The sequence below is a fragment of the Macaca nemestrina genome, chromosome 13 (genome assembly GCF_043159975.1).
Source record: "Macaca nemestrina isolate mMacNem1 chromosome 13, mMacNem.hap1, whole genome shotgun sequence".
Classification (NCBI taxonomy): domain Eukaryota; kingdom Metazoa; phylum Chordata; class Mammalia; order Primates; family Cercopithecidae; genus Macaca; species Macaca nemestrina.
In genome coordinates this window covers 76,439,313-76,461,920 of record NC_092137.1, presented here as the reverse complement: position 1 = coordinate 76,461,920, position 22,608 = coordinate 76,439,313, and the positions used below count along the sequence as shown (strand labels likewise).

Genomic DNA, 22,608 nt, shown 5'->3' with positions numbered 1-22,608 from the left:
AGTGTAGGCTGCATATAGTGCCTTCTTTTTAAAGAGTATGAGATGCAAAAGGGTAACTTGACAGTGGAGAAACCTGACAAGTACTATCTCAGCCTGTTGGTCAAGATCAAAACTCACAAATATGATGTGATGAAATGGCACTTCACCTTTGTGGTCTTCATCATCAAAATTCAATGAAGCAACGTCTAATAAAGCTCAGTAAGGGACATTTGTGAAATACCTTACCAGTATCCCTCTAAGTTGTCAAGGTCATCAAAAACAAGGACAGTCTAAGAAACTACCAGAACCAAGAGGAACCAATTAATGCTCCATTAATTGTAACAAATATACCACAGTAATGTAAGATGTTAATAATAGGGAAATCTGGGTATGAGTACATGGGAACTGTCTGTACTATTTTTGTAATAGTTATGTAAATTAAAAACTGTTCTAATAAATTTATTTTAAAAAATTAATCAGAATTGCTCTCTTCTTACAAAAGTAGCAACTTCATTTAACTCCAGAATCTTTGATAGTGCTTGAAAGTGGGAGTATATTATAGTATAGATTTGCCATAAAATGAAAGAAAGGCTTAAGATTTTCTGGAATATTCCACATTTAAGAAGGAAACAGATGTCTGTCCACTTTCTCTTTATTCTAGTTTTGACCCCAGATTTTTCCAATGAAGAAAGGTGAAAAGAATGAGTCAGGGGATAGCAGATGCAGTGGCTCATGCCTGTAATCCCAGCACTTTGGGAGGCCAAGGCGGGTGGATCACCTGAGGTCAGGAGTTCAAGACCAGCCTGACCAACATGGAGAAACCCTGTCTCTACTAAAAATACAAAATTATCTGTGCATGGCGGCACATATCTGTAATCCCAGCTACTCAGGAGGCTGAGACAGGAGAATCATTTGAACCCAAAAGGCAGAGATGTGGTGAGCCGAGATTGCGCCATTGCACTCCAGCCTGGGCAACAAGAGTGAAACTCCGTCTCAAAAAAAAAAAAAAAAAAAAACAGTCAGGAGAAAGAATGATGGTAGCATTAGCTGAGCAAGAGAGATTCTGAAGTCATTTCTCTCTTTTAATTCTTTCTTTCTTCCTCCATCCCAGAACTCTTTATACTGTCATTTTGTATGGATTCTATAAGAGAAAAAACTCCTGTGTATAAACTCACAACATGCCAGGTTCTTTACCTATGGACCATACCTAGAAGTATCAAAATCAGATTTACAGCATCTGAACAAAGCAGTGTCATCTTGAGTAGTATTAGAGACATTAAATTTGCACTTTTGACAGAGATGGTTAGCTACCATTCAATGTCTATTCCCTCTGTCTTTCTTTCCATAGAATCCTTATTTTATTCAGGGTGACCATATGCCTAGACTAAAACAATTTCTCAACTTCCCTTAGCAGCTAGTGGTTGTCTTATAGTATTGCCATTGTTCTATTCAACTAGATGTAAACAATGGGAAAGCATTTAAAAAGAGGGTCTGACTGAGCTGGCATGGCCATTTCCACACCTTTTTCCCTTTCTCCTTTCTGAAACATGCTTATGGAGCCAGTCACAGGAAAGAAGAGCAAGAGTGGAGAAGAGAGTGGTAGTTTTTGTGACCATGAGACAGGAGCCATATACTACAGTGGCTGAAGGGAAGCAGAGCTCTGTGTCCTAATGACATTATGGAGTCACACAGCAGGCCAGGATTGCTAACTTCTTTGAACTTTTCGCTACATGAAAAGATAAAATTCTAATTTGTTTAAGTCACTATTTTAGGTCACATTTATCCACAGCTGAATGTAGTTGCTGATAGACTGAGTAATGTCTTTTTTGCCCATGGCTGGTGGAAGAGTTTTAAACCTCATGATGTCTGGGGAAGACAGATGCCTCCTCTATTCTCTTTCTCTTTCTTAAAGCACATTTTCTGGTGACTTTCAGCAAAACCACATAGACATGGCTACAGCATTTTATTATATTTGAAGTTGGTGTTTTATTTTCTGTTAATCTATTTTCTTCTTGATTGGCTAGAAGAATCAGAATAAATATTGATTACTCAAGACAGTGTTAATAGCATTATTTCACCTCAGAATCAATGTTGGCAGATTAATAATAAAGCTTATTTTCTTAATGAGCTTTCTAAACTGCATCAGTTTTTTTCTCCTACATCCATACTCTACTTCTCTTTATTTTTATAACATAAAAAATGCCAGTGACCAAAGGTTCACTGTAAGAATATCATAAAAGCACATATATTGGTCTTCAAGATTATGTAAGTTGATTAATGTCAGCCAACTATGTAGAGAGAAAGGATTCATGTTTGCTTATCCATCCCCTCAGAAAAATAGCTGATAGTTTTTTATTCTTTATCTCAATTGGTCTTGAGCAGCGTAATTAATTACAAAATGAGCGAAAACATTAAGTGTAGGTCTTCTAACTTGGCTCTGACTTTCCCATTCTCTACTTTTAGGAAACTGAATATCAAATCTGTGTTATTTGAGTAGAAGCAAGTCATTGGCCAGAACAGGAGGAAGTGGGCATGGTGATTGCTTCATCATGGCCCAACAAAGGAAGATGAGAGTTGCTGGGAGGAATGAGTGTTAATTCAGTCCCTGATGATCCTACCAATTCTGAGTTAAAGATAATGTAAACAGTTCATTTATATACTCCCTAAAATATCAGATAATCTTCAGCTCTTTTATCATACATTAAAACAGATATCTTAACTGTATAACTAAATTAAAGTCTGACAAAGTCTTACAAGCTATAAACCCTTCTAATATTCACTCCATTCCTTTTGCCCTAAGGAAATGTCATAGAATCACATTCTTAATGTTGGGATCAAGTTATAGCTAGAATCATATATTATACAGCTCACTGCACTCACAAAAAGCATAATTTGACCCATAGTATTATAATATCTGAGGCATAGCTGATTTTCCTGGATAATAATCATAACCCCTAGAATTTGCCTGTAGTGCTTCTTTTTATTTTTGGAGCTACAAAAGTGTTTTAAATCCTTTATTCTGTTTTCTCAACACAGTTCATAAGAATTGGCCAATTTATTTGTATACTTAATTGATGGAGAATCAAAGGACAACCAGACAAACTAGATGGCAGGCTGGAGGCTGTCGTGGGTATAAACAGGCATTTAGTCTCTTTTTACCCTGTTCAATGCATGGATCTCATCAACCACCTCTTTGCCTTTTTTTCTTTCACCATTAAGTATATTGACTGTTCTTCTGCTAGTGAAAATGACTCCAGGTACATCTTCTGTTGATGACTTCTGAATCTATACCCCTGTCATCATCTTGCATTCAGGTTATACTCCAATAGGTGCAGCATGCTGTTAGACATTTTTTGGAGTTAATCTGTCACCTCAGAATCAACATGTAAAAGATTGAGCACCCCTAAACTGGCTTTTCTCTCTTTCACCCTGTGTCTGCCAAGGACACAAAATTTTCTGAGTTACCCAGGCTTGAAAGCTTCAAGTTGCCTTTGAAGTAGATAAAGCGTAAGTATTCTACTTCTTTCAAATCCTGTATCCTATAAATCACAAAGCAGGTTTTTGTTTTGGGGGGGTTGTCTAGCAACTCCTTCTTCACAATTTTTTTCATATGGATTGCTTTCCTTATTAACCCCACTGGCATCACTTTAAACTAAACCAGGAGCCAGCAAACTTTTTCTGTATCACCTAAAAGTGAGTATTTGTATCTTTGGAGGCTATTTGGTCTCTGTTGCAACACTCAACTCTACATTGTAGTATTTAAAACAATCATAAACAATATGTAAATGAGTTCACATGGCTGTTTCCAAAATTTTATTTACAAAACTGGCAGAATTTGACCCATGGGGTGGGCTGTAATTTGCCAACCCCTTCACTGTCCTTGCTACCACCCAACTGAATCATCAGACATCTTCTGATTCCCCTGCCTAAACAAATGCTCTTCTTTGCACGTACCTATCTACAAAAAGATATTTATAGATTGGTGTTTTTAAACCTTGTTTCCATTATATCATTCTTTTACTAAATTTTTCAAGTGGTTCTCAAATAGAAATTGGCATAACTGGGATAAGGAAGTCAGGGTAGGGACAGTAATTTACCCAAAAAAGATAATGTAGATTTATAGAGTGATATTTTAATGCAAGGATTTGGGGAAATTTACTATTCTTACAACAAAACTAGTGCAGATATATTATAAGGTAGAACGCAAATATGACATACAATTTTAACATAAAACAGGAAACTTTGTGGAAATTTTGGGCTTACCATTATCCTTCCATGTTTTCTTCTGGGACCACAAAAGCTGGCTACATCCATCAGTCATTAGGAACGCTTCATGGAAAAAGTTGAAGAACTACTATCATACCCATCAAATATAAATTCCTTATTTTTCAGGTCTTCCATTCCTTGTGACCTCCCTCACCTTACCAGCTCTACTATTAATTCCTCACAGATTTGGGAAATGTTAATGTTTCATTGTCCTATAAAAGTATCATCTCCTTTTTATTCACTCGCATTCTGTTTTTTGTTTTTGTTTTTTTTTTTTTTTTGGAATGCTTTCTCTTTTTTCTTCCCAGTTCTACTCCACTTATTGCCCAGGTCAATACACATGTCTTCCATGAACATTTCTCTATCAAATTCATTCTCTGATTCAGCAAACATTAGCTGATCATTAATATTATGCTAAGCACTGCACTATAGTTGCAAAGAAGACAAAAACAGTCAACAACAAAAAAAGTGGTCCAGTTCTTGACCTAAAACTCTATCAGTGACTTGCTCAAGTAGAAACATCATCTTAGTGGCAAGTTAAGATCAGGCTAGGCTTGAAGTCTGCTTCTTTTCTCTCATTCTAATGCTCTTTCAACTGTGATACATTGCCTAATCTACTTTTCCTTTAAATCCTCTAGCTTTAAGTTCTGTATTACAGAATATCATGTATGAATATACACTTTAACATGTGTGTAAATATTTAAAATACTCTGATCTATTTTCCTATATATTAATAAGCATATATATTACTCTTTTGTGGGTTTGCTATTATTTCATGTGTAGAAGTCTTACTATTTCCTCTGAAAACTACGACCATCTGAATCCATGCTGCTTAACCATCAGGACTTATAGCTGGGAATACTTGTGTCCATGTAATTTTTCTATTTATTCCAAAAAATTCTAGCCTGAGAAAAAAAGAGTCTAATGAATAACTTCACTGTTTCAGGAAATTCCTAAAGACCATTGTGTGCAGGTAAAGAGTTGTCTCATTCAGGGAAATAGCTCCCGTCTGAAATTTATAGATTGTTCACCTGGACAAGCAGCTGGCTTGCCGAGCAACAATTTATCAAGATCTATTTCCAGGGCCTTAGCTCTCTATGCTCCTCCAATATTGCGCTATTAAGTTATGAACTTTGCCCAATCTCAATCAGTCCTTGCCATGAAAAACACGTCTTAAGCCACATGAGCCCAGACCTCAATACTTAATACATTTTTTCCGACATCTTCCTGTAATAAAGTTTTCCTGTATTTGTTGTTGTTGTTTTTTAAAGGCTGTCTTGATTCAGTTTTCAATCCCTAACTTAAGTTCAGACAGTTCTCCTTCTTGAGCAGCTGGTTATATCCATACTCCAATCACTTCCTTATTGGGGCTTCATACTTCATCCTCCTGGCCACTATGCACCTGTGTTAATGACCCGAGGGCCAGGTATCAGACAACTAGGGACAGTTCTTATGTCCTGGAACTCAGAAAATTATTCAAATTAGCCAATCCACAGGGAACCCACAAAACCTAACTGAACCTATCCTGTTTGCCATACTTACACTGCATCTTACAGCTCTAGCTTGCTATTACCCCGTCCTGGGAAACTACCTCCTAAGTACCCATGCCTGACAGTGATCTTTCTTTTCGGCTGTAAGTAACAAAAAGTTCTGCCTTTCATCTATCTGATTATTATTGTGATGTGGCCTGCCATCAAAAGAACCATTGCATTTTATAAAACACTCCCAATCAGATACTACCAAGTCTGTCAAGGAGGGGCTTTCCCTTACTACCCTAAACCTTAATAAACTTAGCTTTGCTGATCAAGACGTTATTCGAATGCCTTTTCAGCAGTTGTTAGCCAATACATCGGTCCTCCAGTTCACATTGCCCAAGACTGACTCTTAATTGATGGTAGATTGTATTTTTCTCTCAATTTCTTTGTTCTTCTGTTTTACCAGGGAGGTTGTTTCTCCCACACAATAGGCATAGCCTGAATTTCCAAGCCACTAGATCACTAATTTAACTTACCACAAAATGTAAACCAATCATTACACACCTACTTCTTCTGAAAATACTGTTTTATTCTATTTAAGGTATTATTAAAATGTTTCTAAATTTAGAAATCTAAAACACAAGCACTAATCTGCCAGGAAAGCATTTATTGCCCAAATCTGTAACTGAAGAAAAGGAGAAAAAAGCTCCATATAGCACTTAGAATTACCCAGGCTCTGTGCAACATATTTTCATGTGCTTCATTGATTTAATCCTCACTACAACCCAAATAATAAGGTCCTGTTACTGTATTTACAGATGAGGAAAATAAATCTCAGGGAAGAGTCTGTTGCTTGTTGCTTGTCTGTGCAGGTTTTAACTTTTCTCATTAACATTCAAAACCCTTTCTTTTTATTGAGTACCTGCTCCATATCAGCAACTGTGATCACTGCTTTACACAACAATCGTGCAAGATAGGTGTTATTATCTCCCGTTGACAGTGGAGAAAATAATTTCAGATAGGTAAAGTGGCAGGGGGGAATCTTAAAAGCAACCTAATGGATTCTAAAGGATTTCCTTGGTCTGCGCCTCTGCCATACTTGGAATGACATTTGAAAGCATGTTTCAACCACATTCTGCCTGAATGGAAAAAGCAAACATCTCATACTGTATGGCCATCTTCAGTCCAAGTGCTCAAGAAATTCTGCCTGCCTAGCAGCCATTTTCCAAATACAACGCAAGGGTTATTTTTGTTTTGTTTGCAGCCCTTACTTCTTCTTTTCCATTGAAGAGCAGAATCTATTTTTTTTTTCTTTTTCGAGGTTTGCCTTCAAACCCTAGTTCTGCCTGTGCTACGTTTTCCCATGTGCCAAGTGGGAAGTAACGATGATGCATTAACTTAGAGAAATGATCAGATTAATGCATAGCAAAAGAGCTTGCATTTTCAAAGCCTAGTATGTTTTGGAGATTACATCTTGCTTACTAGCAGAAGCAACAATTAAGAGCAGGAAGGATACAAATGGAAAGCAAGTGACATCAGTTGCTTCAAAGTCTTTAGTCACTGACCATCTAAAAACTCACCTTCATCTGTGATCATAATATAGGAAGAACACTGAATTGGTGGCACCATCACTAATTGAAATTCACCCATGTGTGATGATAATGCTTTCAGAAGATTCGGGAGTTCTTGTACAAACATTGAATATGTCCCCATTAAAATGTGACTAATACTTACAAAGGAATGAGTTCATTTTTCAATACCGAGCAAGAAACATGGTTCAGTCAAAGGTGCCCATTTCCACACTAAAAGAACAATAAATACAAAAGCATAAATCAATAAAACATACTGACATCTTCACATTAAAGAAAGGATAACATTTTCAGAAACTTTCATGTGAGAGAACTTCTCACTTCTAAACAAAGCATTGTTGATAAGTTACCTCTGTGCCTTTATCATCACCATATAACACAAATTTTAAAGGTCTATTCAACTCAATTCATGAGGATGAAGCTGAGGGTAATTTAATACATTTTAATTGAACTTTACCAGAACAATTTAGACCACAGTGAGCTGTCTTTTCCCTTAAACCCACAGTTTTACTGTCTGCATAATTTATTTTGCTATCAACTATGCATTGGGATATCTAATGTATCATTGTGCCTTTAAAAAAAATTTTCAAGGTGTTTGTTATTCTCTTAACTGCCGACATAAATTTTCTTGTATCATTGATGGTAATTTTACTGCACAGAAAAGAAAAAGAATTTTTGCCTGTTATGTATTTTTAAAACGTAGTTTATCCTTAATCTTTAAAGTACATCTTAAAAATCTTATTTCTTTCATAAATCTACTAAATTTTAAAAGTTACTTTTTATAGGGACTTTTAAAGTTAAATACATTTATTTAAATATTTTAAATTAGATTTAGACATGTAATCAACCCTTTTTAAGGTACTTTGCCTAACAAACAAAATCTTTTTTCAATACTTAGTTAATTCTTATAAGTTTCACCAATTGTACTTACAAGTATAATGACTTTATTCCTCTTAGCATTTCAACATGATTTATATTAGTAAAAGTGCCCTAAGGCTTTCAATTTAAAATCACTAGTCTAAGTCCACTACTTAAGCATATATTTCAAATTGGTTTCACAAAGTAAGTCTGGTAGATAGTCTAATACACCAAAATTTTCATAATCATTACATTTTAATCACTTGAATACACACCAATTATACCTGAAGTCAAGAAAACATATTAATAACTAAGATTTTTTTGTTACCTTTACTGTTTATGTTCTTAATCATAGTGATCCCAAGTCCAAAAAAGAATTTACCCACTAATTATCATACTGAGTAATCTGGGGTAACTATCTTAACACTGAAAGCCTACAGAACCTCAAAGACCATTTTTCCTAGGCTCTAGAGTAGACATCTCAGCTCTTTATGTAGTTGCTTCCACCACAAAGACCCCATGCAGTCTCATGGGTTTACCCCAGTTTCCATTTAATCACTGATGTTTGAAATCTTCACTAAGATTAGAGCTAACTTGTCTCAGTACTTTAATTTCACTTGTTTTTTTCTTAATTTATTTTAAGCATCTCCCCTTCTGGCTCTAAACTCATTGTTATCAAATTCTATGCTTTATGTCATTACATAATTGTCTGTTAACTTCTTTGAACTTGGCAGAATTCACATTGTTTTCACAACTTTTCTTGTTTGGAAAAGATGATTATTACATCTACTAACAGGAAATCCAATTGGCTTCCGTATCTTTCTCAAGTCCTTGTCAGCCTCTGGAGTACAACTAATGGCAACTCAGGAGATTGGAAGCCCTTTGCATACAGGGCTCGGAGGTTTTCTCTTTTGCTTCCCCAAGTACTTTGCATATAAAGGGTCATCAATAGGACTTCATTGATTACACTAATGATTCTATTATAGGAGAAGGCTGTTGCGGTGTGATCTGGCCTAAATATTACCAAGTGTTATTCTTCCAGATAAAATTATATAGGTCAAATTGGATGGGATTGCAGATAATAAATGGTTTCTTACATCCTTTTAGGTGTTTTTTTGCCTTTTTGTCACAAATAGGAACAAGTATTTGTGGGGCTGGGAACGATAATTGTGAGTGGGGCTGGAAACAATTTTTTTCCCCTTCAGTGGTAGCTTTGCGGACTTTTAGAAATTAGTTTTTGTTTTTGTTTTTGTTTTTGTTTTTTAAATACATGTTTTCAACTAGGCCTGTAGCCCCATTTGCAATTTGAGGTTCTGGATATACCTGTCCTGGCTCTCATAACAAATCCAAATTCCCACTAATACCAGATTCTACCTTCCACAGCCATAACCACAGTTTGGGAGCTTTGATACTTTTTAAGATTTTGAAGCACACAAGCCAGATGCACATAAGACAGATAAAGCGCTGAGTGACCTGGCTTTGACAATGGAAAGGAAACTTATCTTTGTTAATATCATATCTTGCTGACTTAGTAGGTCCTGGTTTAGCAGTGCTACAGTTGCACCTGCAGTTGGAATATAACCCCTAGAGGCTTGTCCCATTACCTAAGGCCTGCTCTCCCCATTCTTCTCCACTCCTGTGTGTATGTGTGTGTGTGCATGTGTGTGTTCAAATCTTGGTATGCCAATTATATCAAAAGTTGGTCCTTTCTCAGGTGTGGTGAGAAACACAGCTGACCAGAACCCACAGTCTCTAAAATTCAAACCCCATCTAACCACATCAAACCTGGAAGGTTCCCAGTTCATCATAAGAATTTATATGCAAGAAAACAGGGCCAGACTAATAAATACTTCATTACTGCTTCAAATGCTAATGTACTCTCCTAGATAGTATAATAATATATTCCAGTTTGCCTGGGGCTGCCTCTATCCTGGTGAATTAATCAAGATGTACCTCTTTAACTCTCAAAAGTGGCTAGTTTTCAATGACATATTACATGGTCCTTTACGGTTCGTAGGTTACACTGGTCCATGTCAAGATGCAATGTCAACTTTGCCTTTGTATGAAAGCCTATTTATCAGACTTAAATACTCTAAGCTTTGTCCTTGACCACTGTCTCTCTAGACCACACCCAAATCATTCTGTAGGTGAGCCAAGGTGAGCCCACGGAAAAGTACTTTCACTTTGGCAGTGATGAGTTTAAAGATAGAGAAGACACTGAGATATCTCTATGCTAAAAGAGCATACTACCAATATTACCAATACAATAATCATCATCTTATTTAATGTTTACTCAGCACATCCACTAACTGATCAACAAGAATTGTCAAGAAATTGACACAAAATGAGAAAATGAACAAACCATTTATGCACACATTTTGCTTCCAAATTCTTTTCTAGTCTGTAATAACTTCTCTCTTTCCTCTGAATTAATCACAATATTCCTATTCATGAAAAATACATATGCACTAGAAATAAAGGTCTGTTGTTCTGCAGGCTTAGCCATATCCCAGAAGATACTCTCCTTGTGCACACCCCATAGGATATTGTCATACTTTCCTTATAACTAATATCATAGCTTGCTTAGTCTGTGAGACTGCCTTGCCATTGCCCTCTTCAGACAAGTGAGTTGCATGCTTAATAGGTAAGTGACTGGCCCCGAACTGAGGACTCTTTAGGTATTCTTCTCTTGACATCAAGTGGAATGGCATCCAAAGTTCTGTAAATGAAAATGCTTATAAACCAGAACTGAATTCCAGACAAATACTTCAGTAGTACTATACATGTCACAGGTGCCAACACACAATTAAGAAAAAAAATAAGCAGCCAATCCCCAATATCTAGCAAATAATTTATATTTTTTCTGCAAAAAGTCCTCAATGTGATTATTATGTTTTACCTTGGTTTAAGATGACAACTTTTCCATTCTCTAAACATTAATTATGGATGGATTTTCCTCTTCTCTGTGATAGCAAATAGGTAATTAGATGATCAGTTCCAGCATCCTGCCACTTATCTCATTGGGGGCATTTAAAACAATTAGCTCATCTATTTGTTCCCTTTAAAGAATACCAAGCATGGCTCCCTGTGTCTGTTGGAGGAAATATCACTAAAAGTGCCAAATGTGGGAAATAAAGTGCAGTGTAGCACATAATGGGGTACAATTCACAGCCAACAAAATATTAGATCTGAGGGAATCCCCAAATGGCTCCAATGCTTCTGTCCAAAATTCCTCTCACAGGTGCAGGATTCAGGGAGACTGAAAAGATACAGAATAATAACTACATTTTTCTTTACTAATTTGCCATTGATATTATTTGTTCAGCATATAAGACTAGAATGTGTTCCTATAGAGGCTGGGCAAGATAATGGAACATGAAAATGTATATTGGAAAAACCAAGAACTTTTACAATTAAAACATGAAGACTAAATATTTTTGAATTATAGAATCTACCTCTAACCCATCCATATTTATTCCAAGCAAATATCTGTAGATAATCCAACCATTCAGAAAGAAAAAAACACTGATAATAAGGGCAAATATTATGGATATAGGTTTAAATAATTTTTAAATTCTGATTTTGTTGCTGTATCTTTATATAAATTTGATTGTTTACAAGAAGTTTGAAGGCGTGAGTTTCATGGGTTACAGATAGGGAGCAAGTAACTTCCATTTTAAAATTGGCTTTCTTTGACCATCCTTTAATTGTTAAGGGACCTACATAGAAATTGTCTTGCTCGAAAAAGCTTTTGTTTTCCTGATTTCATTGATGTAGAAGTTAAAAGCTCTACCTCTTCTCCCAGGTCAGTACATCAACTGAAAATACCTTTAAAAAGGACATAGGCACACAGCAATTCATTTTTTAAAGTCACAGACAGAATTTGCTCTGGGGAGAAAACACATACTCACAAAGTCTGATAGGGTTTTCACGGGTGAAAAAAAGATGCCTTGTGTACAGCCTAAAAACTGAGTCAATGTTGGATTTACCTGCCTGATGGTCTCCATGGTGTGACTGAAGAAGTTCTGAAAAGACCCCTGTGTCTGAAAATATTTCTTCCCCAGAAGCCAAAACCTTGTAGAGTTTTGAATGATTTAGGACTTCAGGAATTTTGTAAAGTAAAACATATTGAGCTATTAACAACATAACATCCAGACTCTTGGGTATGTACCAGCTTAATAGCTGCTGGAGACAGCAGTCCTTGGGGTAACTGAGACATAGGATTGGAGGGAAAAAAATAACCTAAAAGGAAAAGTAAAAACCTAAAATCAATCTGTGCCACTTCACCATCTTGCCTTAGTTCTCCTCTAGGACAATACTGTTAAAACTAATGAAAGTAGAAATTTGGTGGGGTTTTCCTCCACTTTTACCCAGGTATTAGTCTTCTTGGTGGACCCAAATTAGAAGATGGGGAGTTACCTCGTATTTGTTGTCAATCCTTCACATATCTTGGCTATGACAATGGAGCAGGGTGAGGTAAACAAAACACGTGCTTCGGTACGAAGTTGACTAGGTTTGAGGCTCTGCATTTCTGAATGACTCAGAACAGTCATTTAACCCCTCTTTTTAATTATTTAATTTGTAAATAATGATTGTGTGATTTGACAGCTGTATGCAAAGTACTTAACACACAAAGTGATCAGAAAATAGTTTTAATATTCAGAAACAACAGAAAAGAGGTGGTTGGACAGAGGTGATTTTAGAAATTTTAGAAATGTACCTCTGCTTCAAATATGTGGGAGTAAAACTATATACCTATTATTCCTAAAGGTCAAAGTTAGTAGTCTCAATCTCAGGCTTAGTTACACTGAAGCAAGTAACAGTTGAATAAATTCCTCGAACTAAAGACACATTTAGAGAGTTATCATACCCAGAATTTTTACTTGAAACTATCAGTTGAACAGAGAGTGGGGAAAAAATGTGGTTTGGAGTCATCACATAAATAGGATAATTGGAGATTTAAGTGTAAGTTTCTACAAAGTTAAGGATGTCCCCTCATAACTGTATTCTTCAGGCTGTCAGTTGCCCTAATTTTAATTAGTAGACTCTATTAACCTATTCTAGATTCAAGAGTTAATTTGTCTACAAGTATTTTATAATTTCCTCATTCAGTTATTATCTTCTCTCTTTTCATTACAAATTGCCCAGTGATAGATCTTACTTGATTTCACATCTTTCATTCTTTAAATAATACATAAATTAGGAAAATTTTCTCATAATTTTTCTCCATTACCAGCACCTGATCTACTATTTTCTGGAAAGAAGATTGGTCACTTCTCTGCTAGAAATATCTTCCAGTAAGGTCCCTCTTCTGTGATCTGTAAATTTCACATTCATGTGTCACTAACAATCCCAACATCCCACAGGCAGAATTTTTCATTTCTTGACTATCTGCCATCCATTCCAACTAAGTTGATGACATTCTTTATCACAGTTAAGCACATAGAAAAAATCAGAATTTTCTTCCATCATGTCGCTGAGTCTTCTTTCTCTGGCCTTCAGTGAACCCCCCTTGTATAAACTCCTTGATGCCATCTTTATTTTTATATCAATAAATAACCATGATTTTAATTATCATTCCAAATAAATAAATAAATAAACATTTTATTTTCTTGTACTTCTCATCCTTATTTTTTACCCTCTTTCCCGTGCTTCAGAGTAAGCATTCATGAAATGGCACTGGTTTGTTATTCATAGCTAATATTTATGTAAGAAGAATTGAATATTAGAACTACTATATATTTTGTTGCTTTCATTAACCTGTGGAATTACTTTAGGTAAGTCAATTAGTTTTCCAGTGACCAAATAAATCCTTATAGTCATGAAGTAGAAATCTTGAAATCTTTAGAATCGTAGACTACAAATTTAGAAGATTTTTTAAAAAGTTCCCCAAAATGGTCTGGTAATGACTGGTTTGCAACTCAGTTCCTCTAAAAAACCCCAAGTCAGTTTCCGGCACCGTTTTATGCTGTGCCTTTGATTCCAAATTAAAGGAAGAGTTTTGTTATTCTTTAAATTAATTACAGAAAATATTCATTGATATTTACCAACAACTATGTCAGTTTCATCATTTGTAGGTAGATCTGATTTTTGGCAGGAAGAAGCAGGAGTCAGTTACATAGATCTGAGTCACTAACCACAGTTTGGGACATGTGGCCCACACAGGACCTTCAACCCATGACTAAACAGAAAATGTGACAGACAGAAGAGTGGTTTTTTAAATTACACTTCAGTCAAGAGACTCTCTACCCTATTCCAACTCACTCTATGTTATCTGACTGAATATTAAATTTGAAAAACGCCTTTAAGAAGCAGGCTTAAGAGTATCATTCTGAGAACTTCATCTTTTTCGGGACAAGCTCCTCCTGGACAACTTTAATTTCAAATAACTATTTCTAAAATGAAATTTTAAACAATCATTATATTAAAAAGGCCCTCAGATCTCATCTATTTAGATCCATTTTAAAAAATAAGAGGATACTGAGTCTCCCAGAGCATAAGTGATATTTTTTCAAGGTCATAAGCCTAGTCAATGACAGATTTGTGAAAAGAAACTCGGCTTTCTGACAACAGTGATTATACCCCCTTCCTGCTCAAAATGGAATGATCTGCCTTTCTTCTGTTGTTACTATATTACTAAAAGACCTCTTAGATCTTTGCTGACATTAAATGGGCTACTGACCAGTTAATTTAAAAGAATCTTTCCAAAAGTTGTAAATTTTTATTCTAAGGGTGTTATATTTTTTCTTTTTTCTTTTTTTTTTTTTTTTAGTTTAAGTCTCACTGTCACTCACACTGGATTGCAGTGGCGCCATCTCTGCTCACTGCAACCTCCACCTCCCGAGTTCAAGGGGTTCTCCTGCCTCAGCCTCCCGAGTAGCTGGGACTACAGGCGCCTGCTGCCATACCTGGCTAATTTTTTGTATTTTAATGGAGACAAGCTTTCACCGTGTTTCCCAGGCTGGTCTCAAACTCCTGAGCTCAGGCAATTCACCTGCCTCAACCTCCCAAAATGCTGGGATTACTGGCATGTAATTTAGGCTGCGCCCAGCCTAAATTATTTTTTTCTATACATAATTCAGATAAATAACTCAGAACTAAGGCCTGACCTCTCTACAGATAACAGATTTTTTTTTTTTTCCCCCACAGTACTATGTGTGTGTTTTAGGCACTGATTTCCAACTAGTGATTGGAACATACAGAAGATCAGGAACTGGTCCTGTTCTTTTTATTTAGCCAATTACAACTCCACTCTCCCTTTGCTTACCATAATCATGCACATAATGAGACACCACTTACACTAGTTTCAATATAATATACTGATGGCAGTCAAGCTGCTTGAAAACATGCTGGGCTGCTGTTCCCTCAGCCTCCATTACAGTTCATCTTTTCAGAATTCCTCTGAAACTCAAGTATTTTTATAGTCATAAATAAATGATCTTAATAAGAATGAAACATTTCAACAAGTGCCTGTCCCACCACATCCCAACTTGTAGATTAAACTGCTTAAACATCTTTGATTTCACCAACTTATTTTTAGAATTGCACTTTGTCAATGTGTTATTGGCCACAAGTCTGAAAACAGCAGGGTTAATATAGCACATGGTAGAGTTAGCCCATCTGTTCAGGTTTCCATCCAACCATGTCATTTTATGAGCTCTCTCTAGGAGATTTTTGGTTATCCAATTTGTAGTACTCTCTAATATAAACAGCCTGGTATCACTTGAGAAGCTCAGTGAGCCAAGCCAAATGATGTGAAATTGCTAGCAGCAAGTACAGTTAAATTAGAAATGCTTTAAAATATATGTATTATGTATAATTTTCTCTTCCTTTTACATTCGGGACACAGGTAATACATCTTTATTATAGAAAAAAATTTGGAAATAAAAATAAACAAAAAGAAGAAAGATGTAAAAATCACCCATAGTTCCACCTCCCAGAGAAACACATTGTTAACTTGTTGGTATATTATTTGCCCACATTTTATCAATTCATATATAGGAATGTAGAAAAAATTGATTTATAATAATGCTCTATATAAATTTTTAAAATAAATGTATTTTCATATCACAGTACAAGGTAAATATTTTCTCCCATAAATAAATATTTCTCCCTAAATGTTGAATATGTCTTTTTTTTAATTTTAAACAAATTGAAATTACTGGGTACTTTTATTAATCTGTGCAGGTACTACCACCTATTTCAGATGATTTTTTTTCCTAAGAAAACTTAAATGTATATAGCTTTTAATAACTTAAATGTAAATAGCTTCTGGATAGTCTCTGTTAATAACACTGAGCACTAACAGTTTTGGCTTAAAGTAGATTTAACTGAATTTAAAGATGATGGAATGGATTGACATGTAGATTGCTTAGCATCATTGATTAGGTCACCGATTATCTGCCTTTCTCAACTTTAAATGTCTGTTTTGGCACACTGTGAGGAGTGCAAGCTTAACTACCACAGGGGTAGTAGGTTTCAGATGTGGGAAAGTTAAAGGAAGCCCATGCTGAATAAGACAGATTGTGTGGGGGAAGTAAAAACAGACAAGTCATATTGCATTATAAGTACGTAAGGCAGGCTCTGTCCTATAAATTAAGGTTTATTAAAGGTCTTTTTAGTTATAGTCACGAGATTCTAACTAAAAGTGCAACAAAACCCTAAGGACCATATTTCTCATTTCATCTCCAGCAAACCTCTTATGCCTAAGCCAGACAGTCATGAAATTAGTTCTAAAAAAGTAATAAAAGCTTTTTCTTCTGACAAGAAACATTTAATTAGAGCAGCACAGATATAATGCCTCCAGCGATTCTAGCTCTAATCTCAACAGTGGCCCATTTTTGATGGAAAATTTATGCTGATTTCATGACTTCCTGGAAGAAGCTGACATATTTCATGGTTATTTCATGGATTAGAAAACATGCATACAACAGTGATTTAATTATAATTTTATAATAAAATCTCCGTTTCCAAAAAAGAGATCTCTATGTGTCAAGATTGAGGTGGTCTCATCTGTTACATCACTATAATTCCCATTTCCAGTAAACAGTTTCCAACACAAATACTTAGGACTGTTATCATTCACTCTTCAGAGACAGCGTACCCAATTCAAAATAATTAGAGAGACACTTCCAGTAACAATGTGACAGAGGAAATGGTATTCACTGACTTCTGCCATCCTGTTGTCATGCCTCCATACCCAACAAAGGATATAAGAAGAAACACAAAAAAAATCAGGTGTAGAAAGTCCAGTGCCCTGAAACTAGAGCACATACTCACCCCACACATTTTAGGGAATCTTTGCCATACAGCGTATAAATGGGACAGAACTGAAGACATAGCCATATGTCATGTCATACTTCACTTGTTGTGGAGAAAGCAGTGTAATGTTTCCAAAAAGAATTAAATAAAGTCATTTACTCCAACCGGTATCATATATTGAGGCTGATTGCAAGGATAAGCAGGGAGAGACAGGACCAGCTAACCAGGAGTAGTTTTTCCAGATCAACAGTACTTGTGATGGCTCTGCCAAGGTTGGGAGTCCAAGTACAGGAACACCCCCCAAAAATTTGCAAGCAGCTGGAATTTTGCCCAAATTTTTGTTAGTTTCTCTCTAACACATTGGCCTGAAATGCTGTGCTAAAACATATTGTGCTGAAATGAAGGGACGTTCCTCTAATGAGGCAGGACTCTTTTTGTATTCAGTGAGAGGTAGCATTAGGAAAGAAACTGGGATGGGGCATCAAATGCCAGAGTGAAATATAGGCCAAACAAGAAACCAGTCACAAAAAATTTTACCTCTGGTATATAATTTTCAGTGTGCACTGAGACCACTTGCAAAGAGGCAGCTTCCCTTGTTAAAACTTGTCATTGCTTAGTTCTCTGCTCTTAAAACTCAATCTGCTAAGTTTGTTCTTTTTCTAGTTCCTTGAGTTCCTTTTTCTAGATTGATTGTGATTTTTCCTTTTCCTAAATTGTTTGGAAATTTATCACTATAAGTTTCCCTCTTACAACTACTTTTGCTGCATCTCCTAAGTTTTGGTATATTGTGTTTCCATCTTTGTTTGTCTCAACGTATTTGCTTAATTTCCTTTTTGATATCTCCTGTGACTCACTGGTTATTTACAAGCGTGTGTCTTAATTTTCACATATTTGTATATTTTCCATGATTTCTTCTATTATTGATTTCTAGTTTTATGCCACTATAATCTGAAAAGATATTTAAAAGATGTGTATAATTTCAATCCTTTTAAGTTTGTTAAGATCTGTGATCTAATACAATTGTTCAAAACCTGGAAAATGTTTCATGTGCATTATAGAAGAATCTATATTCTGCTGCTATTGTATGGGATGTTCTGTATATATCTGTCAGGTCCATTTGGTCTAAAGTGCAATTCGTATTCAGTATTTCTTGATTTTTTCCTTGTCTAGATTATCTGACCATTGTTGAAAGTGAGGTATTGGGGACTTCTACTATTATAATATTGCAGTCTATCTCTCCCTATAGGTCATTAATTGTTTTACATATTTAAGTGCTCCAATGTTGGGTGCATATGTATGTATAATTATGTCTTATTGGTGAATAAACCCCTTTATATTTGTGTAATAAACTTCTATCTTTTTATAGTTTTTAAAGTCTATTTTTTTTCTGACTAGACACTTCTGCTTTCTTTCAGTTTTCATTTTTACAGAATATCTTTTTGCATCCCTTTACTTTCAGCCTCTGTGTGCTCCTTCTAGTAAAATTAGACTTGTGAAGGCAGTATACAAGGAACTTGAAAGAGAAGAAGAAACTAAGCCTAAAGTTATCATAGGGAAGAAGATAACGAAGTTCAGAGCAGAAATAAGTAAGTGATTAGAAAAGCAATCGAAACATTAATGAAGCTAAGAGTTGATTATTTGAAAAGAAAAATAAGTATAATTCACAACATCTTAGCTCGATTAACTTGGAAAAAAGAGAGACTACTAAAATAAATAAGACCCGAAATGAATGAGGAGATATTATAACATGAAGACCATTGAAATACAAAGGATAAGAAACTAATACGAACAATTACACAGCAACAAATTGGATAATCTAGAAGAAATGAATAAATTCCTGGATAAATAATACTTATCAAGACAGAATCATGAAGAAAGAGAAAATGTGAACAGGCTACTGTTGAGTAAGGAGATTGAATCAATAATAAAAAGTCTCCAATTAAAGAAAAGCCCAGAACCAGCTGGTTTCATGACTGAAAACCACCAAATATTATATATAATTATGGTTTTCAGTCATGAAACCAACTGGTTTCAATATATAAAATACATATTATATATTTTTATATATAAAATATATATTATATATAAATATATAATATAATATATTCAGATGATATAATCCTGTATAGAAAAAATCCTAATGGCTCCACCAAAAAAGTGTTAAACCTGATAAATAAATTCAGTAAAAATTAAATAGAAACAAAGCACGATTAAAAAAAAAAAAAAAAACCTGGAGAGATACCAGTTGTTGTTGTTTTTTTCTCATGGTAGTTCATTTTATTGCTAAAGAATTAAACCACTAGAAAGTGGCTCTTTCTTACAAGCTGAATCCAAAGCTATTTTTTACTTTTTCTTCTTTGCAATAAAAGCATTTGAGACTGACATTTTCCTCTGAGTACAGGTTTTACTGCAAGCCATCATAGCAGCCAGTAACTGAGCACTCACTTTTAACTATTATACATTCTGCCCTTTATAGGCTTGATATATACTTGTAATGATATGTTTTGAAATTTCTGGAGCTGGAAAGTTATTTTTAATTAAAAATATAAAATATAGGGATTAAATTATCACAAACACCCAAAACACCCATACTCTTTTTGTTTTGTATTAATAACTGCTTTTGTCACCAATGCATTTACATGTATACACACTTACACATGTGTGCATGCAAATTCACACACATATTTTAAAACTAAAATTAACATTCCCTTTAATTAGCCCTGTAGTTTTTCTTTTCTCAAAATAAACATTATCATGAGTTTGATGTGTCCTTTATAAATCCATTTATTTTTATAGTTTAACATTTATATAAATATCCATAAGCAACACACATAATTGCTTTTTTAAAGTTATCATAAATCAGTATTATACATGATATACAGTTCTGCCTTTTCCTTATTTACTCACTATGCTTTTAATACCTATCCAATATGACCAATATAAAATGAACTCATCCATTTTATCTGACATAAAGTGTCCTTCTTATGAATATTCAAAATTTTATAAATATATTACCCTAATGATGGGCGTTTAGACTGTTTAAAAGTCTTATGACTAGAAACAGCGTTACAACCAGCTTCTTTGGAGACACACAAAGGAGACTTTCTCTGGGCAACTTAACTGGAGATGGAATGGCTCCCTGAGGTTTGCTGTTATGTCACCATGCTGCAGTGTATTTAACATACAGGCTACCTGCATCTCACACCTGCATTAAGAAAATTTTGTTCTTTTGCCCATATTGATTGCCATCTTTAAAAAAACAAATCAGTTACCTATGTGACAACACCATGTTTTTAAATCTTCCATTACTACTGTCTTCCCATCAATGTCTTACTATGTTCTAAACAGCTTTTACTCTAGATATTTTGATGCTTTGTCATCTGGTATGGCATCAGTATTTGACAACTTGCTTTTTCACATAGAATGCATTTAACTTTGGATTTTCTCTATTTTGATTTTACCATATAGTCATGCTTTCTTATTTGTTGGCATATCTTTCCTCATTCTTTTATTTTAACCGTTCTAAGTCACTTTATGTGTCTTTTATTTATATCCATAAATCAATATTTTTTTGAAACATGCTTTCCCCATTCTCTCTTCTACTTTTTTCTTTTGTATTTCCTCTTTGTTTGTGCTGTTGTGTCTCAGCCCACCATCCTTATGCTATTTCCACCCTTTTCTCTTCAATGCACCATATCCTTGTGTCCTCCTGCATTTTGAGACAATCGTTATTCTGAACTCACCTTCAGTCACATTCCTCATGGCACCTCTATGTTATTATTTATTTTTTACTCAATCATTTCACATATACTTATTGGAAATCTACTATGTTACAGACATTTTTGGGCCCCTGAGATATGATGATAAACAATATAATTATATAAGTGCAAACCTCAGTGAGTGCTGTAGGAAAAATGATATAGGGTGCTTTGAAAGAACAAAAGCAGACCAGCTGATACAGTCTGGGAAGTAAGGAAACTTTAAATGACACTTGGGATGATAGCTAAAGGATGTGATGAATAAATGAAGAGAGAGAGAAAAGCAAGGCATAGCATGGCAGAAAAGGAAAACTGCAGGTGCAAGTACCCTGAGGTAGAAGTAAATATGGCAGAATTTTTGGGAAATCAAAAGTTCTATGTGGTTGAAATACAGCAAGCAAGGATGGACAAAGAACAAAATGAAGATACAGTGGTATGCCAGCATCAGGTCACACGTGGAATTCAAGGCAGTATTCAAGATTGTTTGCCTTTTTTTTTTTTTTCTTTTTGATATGGAGTTTCGTTCTTTTTGCCCAGGCTGGAGTGAAATGTCGTGATCTTGGCTCACTGCAACCTCCACCTCCAGGGTTCAAAGCGATTCTCCTGCCTCAGCCTTCCTGAGTAGCTGGGATTACAGGCATGTGTCACCACGCCTGGCTACTTTTGTATTTTTAGTAGAGACGTGGTTTCTCCATGTTGGTCAGGCTGGTCTCGAGCTCCTGACCTCAGGTGATCTGCCCACCTCGGCCTCCCAAAGTTCTGGGATTACAGGTATGAGCCATCAAGCCCAGCCCGTTTGCTTATTTTAAGAGAAATAAGATTTTTTTTTTTTTTTTTTTTTTGAGACAGAGTCTTGCTCTGTCGCCCAGGCTGGAGTGTAGTGGCACGATCTCGGCTCACTGCAAGCTCCGCCTCCCGGGTTCACGCCATTCTCCTGCCTCAGCCTCCCGAGTAACTGGGACTACAGGCGCCCGCCACCACACCTGGCTAATTTTTTGTATTGTAAGTAGAGATGGGGTTTCACCGTGTTAGCCAAGATGGTCTCGATCTCCTGACCTCATTATCCGCCCACCTCGGCCTCCCAAAATGCTGGGATTACAGGCGTGAGCCACCGCACCTGGTCAGAATCACACTTTTTAAATACTACTCTAGCTTCAAGATCGAAAACAGATTTGAGAGGGCAAAAATGTATTCAGAGACTCACTGCAGTGGTATAGGTGAAAGAAGATGATAGCCTAAATACTTGCTGTAGGGAGAATTAAAAGGGAGATTCAAAACATTGTTTAGGCAGTAAAACTGACAAAACTGTTAATAATGACACCTAGTGATTTGTGTTGCTGAGCTATGCACATTCAGTTACGAAGTGCTGTGCTCAATGAAGCAAGCCCAGCACTCTATTATCCCAGGCACAACTGCATCTGA

At 35.6% G+C, this 22,608-nt stretch overlaps 1 long non-coding RNA gene across 1 annotated transcript in view; it reads right to left on the bottom strand.

The window, feature by feature from the left end:
• LOC139357907 (uncharacterized) overlaps nucleotides 1–22,608 on the bottom strand; it is a 244,630-nt gene that overhangs the window by 101,880 nt on the left and 120,142 nt on the right. Inside the window, exons 2-3 of the long non-coding RNA XR_011611932.1 lie at nucleotides 7,455–7,522; nucleotides 4,243–4,308 (exon numbers count right to left, since the gene is read on the bottom strand). This is a non-coding gene — a long non-coding RNA (uncharacterized lncRNA). The remainder of the gene's footprint in view (nucleotides 1–4,242; nucleotides 4,309–7,454; nucleotides 7,523–22,608) is intronic.